Genomic DNA, 6,047 nt, shown 5'->3' on the forward strand with positions numbered 1-6,047 from the left:
CCATTCCAATACACTTCCCATACTTGATTTTACATTTTGAAGATACCCCTGATTCAGTGACCTCATTACTTAGTGGAAATCTACCTTGTACATGAGAAGCTGTTGGTGGCAGTAGTAGTCATGTTGTTTAGATATTCAAGATAGAACAAAGTGACCCTATAACCAATGCATCAAATCTAAGTTCTGCGGTCCTGCTACATCCAGTCATGAATGGTGGTGGACATTAGACAACTCAGTGGAGGATGAGGTTCCTTAAATATCCCCATTCTCAATGATGGGAAATAAATGCTGGCTTTGTCGGTGACACCCACATCCCATGAGCGAATAAAAAGAAATGCATTTCAGTATGAGGTCAAGCAGCCTTGATATTTCCTCATGCTTCAGATTTTCTTCCAATCTTAAACCAATGCAATAAAGTGAGTCTCATAGAATTCCTTATATGGAGCTCATTATTTCATCAGGATTGTCTTAGCAAGACGTTGAGCATGCCTGAGTTTATATAGGTATTTAATGTGTGCTTAGTCATCATCTGGAACTCCTTATCAACACATAAGGTGCATTTTCATTTATTTCCCAAGGTGTATTTTATTTCCAATCATTCATTGTGTCTGATCTGTCTCGAGATATTTCAACATGACAAGACACTTACAAATATAGGCAATACTAATTCAATCATTTTATTCTAAGTTGATAAATTTGTCATCCAGAAATGACCGGCCTTATCTTTTCAAATGCTATTAATTGTTCTTCTAACTGGGTCAGTTGAGTGCATCATTGTTCATTAACTATTGGAGTGTAGCCAGATTGCTGCCAGCATGGAAGTTCTTTGAGCAGCTTTAAGCGTTTGTGTGGTTTGAACGACAAAATGACTCTGTCCCTGAAATGTATTACTTTTAGTCACTTCGCGTTTCTTGTTTTTACATGTATGATGGAGATAAATATGCACTCAATAACAAAGTTGCTATACCTTTCAGTGCAGTTCAATGGACATGACACCTGTATAGGACACATCTGCAGTGACTTACCACATTGCTGTGAAATGCTGGCACTGAATACACGCATCTGCTTTCATCTGTTTCTTACAGATGCCGCCACTATGCCTGAAGACCATTTTGTGCAACTAGTCTTGTGCAGCAATGTCAGTCATTTATACCTGGCTGTATTAGGATAACAAATTGAGAGTGAATTTTTTCGTGGCTTCTCCCCACTTCTTTGTTATAACCTTGGCAGAAGTGCAGTGGAAGGTAGGCCTGTAATAACACCTTCTGGTCGCTATTTAAGTATGTATGTTTATACGTAAGGCTGCATTAAACCAGATCAATTGAGTATTCCATGTGTTTGCTTGAGAAGTAGGATTTAAAATCTATAGGTGGATTGACTTTTGAAGATAGCTGCATCAACAGGTATTATTGGGTGATTGGGCGAGTAAGACCATAAGAAATAGGAGCAGAATTAGGCCATTCAGCCCAGCGAGTCTGCTCTGCCATTCAATCATGGCTGATACGTTTCTCAACCCCATTCTCCCACTTTTCCCCTGTAACCCTTGATCCCCTTACCAATCAAGAACCTATCTATCTCTGTCTTAAATGCACTCAACGACCTGGCCTCCATAGTCTTCTGTGGCAATGAGTTCCATAGATTCACCACCCTCTGGCTGAAGAAATTCCTCCTCATCTCAGTTCTAAAGGGTCGTCCCTTTACTCTGAGGCTGTGCCCTCGGATCCTAGTCTCTCCTACTAATGGAAACATCTTCCCCACGTCCACTCTATCCAAGCCTTTCATTGTTCTGTAAGTTTCAATGAGGTCCCCCCCATCCTCTAAACTCCATTGAGTACAGACCCAGAATCCTCAGATGCTCCTCACACATTAAGCTTTCATTCCCGGGATCATTCTTGTGAACCTCCTCTGAATTCTCTCCAAGGCCAACAAATCCTTCCAGGGCCCAAAATTGTTCACAAGTGTGGTCTCACCAGTGCCTTTTAAAGCCTCAGCAGTACATCCAAGCTCGCCCTCTCAAAATGAATGCTTACATTGCATTTGCCTTCCTAACTAGCAAGTCAAGTACAGCCATGACTGAAATCTTTCAAAAGTATTTAACGTAACTAAAAAATCTCCAAAGTCCTAAAAATCAATATTTCCATCTGGTGAAGCTGTTAAGATAAGAATATGATGCACCAAACTGTCTAAAGAAGGGAAACAATGGAATACTACAGAGCAGTACAGTCGGGACGATTCTCCTAAAAAAATTCTAAGGGCCCGATATTACCATCGAGTTGCGCCTGCTTTCGGGCTCGAAAACTTGGTAAAGTCGGGCGTGAGGCGAGTAGGGTGATTCATGGCTGCTTCCGCACCGGCCCCTCTTTTACCAAGGCCCGGAAATGGCCACGATCGGGGCAAGTGCCCAAAACGGGCGCGACGGCCATTTAAATGCATTTACATGCATTTAAATTGATGTAATGGGCTGCACGCCCAACCTTACCGGCACTTCCCCCTTTACCACTACGTTCGCACATCCAGAATTGGCACAAAACAGACATGTTCTACAAAAGTCTGATTCTGGCGCTCCAGTTAGTGAGGAGGTAAGTGCTGAGCGTCCGATGGCTCTCTGCTTGAGATTGGGGGGGTCTGCTGCCACTCTGCCTGAGATCAGTGAGGGGGAAGGGGAGGGGCCCGTGATGGGTGGTGGGGGGGGATGGGAGGGTAAGGGTGTCAGGATTGTTGTGGGGGTGGGGCAGTGTCTGTGGGGATCAGGGGGAGGCATTATCCAGCCTGGGAGCGATGTGGTAGGGGAAACGAGGGACGTTTTTTACACAGAGGGTGGTGGGGGCCTGGAATGCGCTGCCAAGTAGGGTGGTGGAGGCAGGCACGCTGACATTGTTTAAGACTTACCTGGATAGTCACATGAGCAGCCTGGGAATGGAGGGATACAAACGATTGGTCTAGTTGGACCTAGGAGCGGCACAGGCTTGGAGGGCCGAAGGGCCTGTTTCCTGTGCTGTACTGTTCTTTGTTCTTTGTTCTGCGATTGCGCAGTTGGAGGCGCCGATTGGAGCTGCAGGATTTTGGGTGCAATAAGCCCCGCCCACAGGCTTCTGCAGCGTAATTCGGAATTGCTGATATTCTTTCAGGCAGAGTGCGTATGGGGGCGCCGGAGAACGGGTCTAAAGGTCAGATCTGAAACACTCCCAGATTCAAGTCCTCCCAGCACTTAGAATCAAAATGGGGCCCTAAGTGTTGAATTCCGGAAGCTCAGTCTGGAAGCTCAGTCCAGGAGCTCAGTCCGGGAGCTCAGTCTGGAAGCTCAGTCCGGGAGCTCAGTCTGGAAGCTCAGTCCGGGAGCTCAGTCCGGAAGCTCAGTCTGGAAGCTCAGTCCGGGAGCTCAGTCCGGAAGCTCAGTCCGGAAGCTCAGTCCGGAAGCTCAGTCCGGGAGCTCAGTCCGGAAGCTCAGTCCGGAAGCTCAGTCCGGAAGCTCAGTCCGGGAGCTCAGTCCGGGAGCTCAGTCCGGAAGCTCAGTCCAGGAGCTCAGTCCAGAAGCTCAGTCCGGGAGCTCAGTCTGGAAGCTCAGTCTGGAAGCTCAGTCCGGAAGCTCAGTCCGGGAGGTCAGTCCGGAAGCTCAGTCCGGGAGCTCAGTCCAGAAGCTCAGTCCGGGAGCTCAGTCCGGAAGCTCAGTCTGGAAGCTCAATCCGGGAGCTCAGTCCGGAAGCTCAGTCTGGAAGCTCAGTCCGGGAGCTCAGTCCGGAAGCTCAGTCTGGAAGCTCAGACCGGGAGCTCAGTCTGGGAGCTCAGTCCGGGAGCTCAGTCCGGAAGCTCAGTCCGGGAGCTCAGTCTGGAAGCTCAGTCCGGGAGCTCAGTCTGGAAGCTCAGTCTGGAAGCTCAGTCAGGAAGCTCAGTCCGGAAGCTCAGTCCGGGCGCTCAGTCCGGAAGCTCAGTCTGGAAGCTCAGTCTGGAAGCTCAGTCTGGAAGCTCAGTCCGGGAGCTCAGTCAGGAAGCTCAGTCCGGGAGCTCAGTCTGGAAGCTCAGTCCGGGAGCTCAGTCTGGAAGCTCAGTCCGGGAGCTCAGTCTGGAAGCTCAGTCCGGAAGCTCAGTCTGGAAGCTCAGTCTGGAAGCTCAGTCAGGAAGCTCAGTCCGGGAGCTCAGTCCGGGAGCTCAGTCCGGAAGCTCAGTCCGGGAGCTCAGTCCGGGAGCTCTGTCAGGAAGCTCAGTCCGGGAGCTCAGTCCGGGAGCTCAGTCTGGAAGCTCAGTCCGGAAGCTCAGTCTGGAAGCTCAGTCCGGGAGCTCAGTCTGGAAGCTCAGTCCGGAAGCTCAGTCCGGGAGCTCAGTCCGGGAGCTCAGTCCGGGAGCTCAGTCCGGGAGCCCAGTCCGGGAGCTCAGTCCGGAAGCTCAGTCCGGAAGCTCAGTCCGGAAGCTCAGTCCGGAAGCTCAGTCCGGGAGCTCAGTCCGGAAGCTCAGTCCGGAAGCTCAGTCCGGAAGCTCAGTCTGGAAGCTCAGTCTGGAAGCTCAGTCCGGAATCTCAGTCCGGAAGCTCAGTCCGGAAGCTCAGTCTGGAAGCTCAGTCTGGAAGCTCAGTCTGGAAGCTCAGTCCGGGAGCTCAGTCCGGGAGCTCAGTCCGGGAGCTCAGTCCGGGAGCTCAGTCCGGGAGCTCAGTCCGGGAGCTCAGTCTGGAAGCTCAGTCTGGAAGCTCAATCTGGAAGCTCAGTCCAGAAGCTCAGTCCGGGAGCTCAGTCCGGGAGCTCAGTTCGGGAGCTCAGTCCGGGAGCTCAGTCCGGGAGCTCAGTCTGGAAGCTCAGTCTGGAAGCTCAGTCTGGAAGCTCAGTCTGGAAGCTCAGTCCGGAAGCTCAGTCCGGGAGCTCAGTCCAGAAGCTCAGTCCGGAAGCTCAGTCTGGAAGCTCAGTCCGGAAGCTCAGTCCGGAAGCTCAGTCCGGAAGCTCAGTCCGGGAGCTCAGTCCGGGAGCTCAGTCCGGGAGCTCAGTCCAGAAGCTCAGTCCGGGAGCTCAGTCCGGGAGCTCAGTCTGGAAGCTCAGTCCGGAAGCTCAGTCCAGAAGCTCAGTCCGGAAGCTCAGTCCGGGAGCTCAGTCTGGAAGCTCAGTCCGGGATCTCAGTCTGGAAGCTCAGTCCGGGAGCTCAGTCCGGAAGCTCAGTCCGGGAGCTCAGTCTGGAAGCTCAGTCCGGGAGCTCAGTCCGGGAGCTCAGTCCGGGAGCTCAGTCCAGAAGCTCAGTCCGGGAGCTCAGTCTGGAAGCTCAGTCTGGAAGCTCAGTCCGGGAGCTCAGTCCAGAAGCTCAGTCCAGAAGCTCAGTCCAGAAGCTCAGTCCGGGAGCTCAGTCCGGAAGCTCAGTCCGGGAGCTCAGTCCAGAAGCTCAGTCCGGGAGCTCAGTCCGGGAGCTCAGCCTGGAAGCTCAGTCCGGAAGCTCAGTCCAGGAGCTCAGTCCGGGAGCTCAGTCTGGAAGCTCAGTCTGGAAGCTCAGTCTGGGAGCTCAGTCCGGAAACTTTGTCCCGATGCTCAATCCGGAAGCTCAGTTCCAAATTTCAGTCTGGAAGCTCAATCCGGAAACTTAGTCTGGAAGTTTTGTCCTGATGCACAGTCCGGAAGCTCAGTCCTGATGCTCAGTCCTGAAGTTCAGTCCCTTTGCTCAGTCCGGAAGCTCAGTCCGGAAGCTTTGTCCCGATGCTCAGTCTGGAAGCTCAGTCCCGATGATCAGTCCCGATGCTCAGTCCCGATGATCAGTCCTGAAGCTCGATCCGGAAGCTCAATCCCGAGGCCCAGTCCGGAAGCTCAGTCCCGATGCTCAGTCTGGAAGCTCGCGTAAAAACTGGAGTAAATCCCACTGGTTTTTTCAGCAGGAGTTCCATAATGAATCTCCCACATTCTGTGCACTGCAGAGTGCACTAGCGTGAATCCCGTTGCAAATCTGTGTGTGGGGACTATTCCCGCTGGAGAGGCTGGCAGCATAGCGCTGAGCGGGCCATTGTACATGTGCCAATCTGTCAGCGCCACGATTGGTGCATGCGCAATGGCTCCGCAATGCCAGCCTCCCAATTGCTGGCCAGC

Source organism: Mustelus asterias, chromosome 1 (assembly GCF_964213995.1).
Source record: "Mustelus asterias chromosome 1, sMusAst1.hap1.1, whole genome shotgun sequence".
Taxonomy (NCBI): Eukaryota; Metazoa; Chordata; class Chondrichthyes; order Carcharhiniformes; family Triakidae; genus Mustelus; species Mustelus asterias.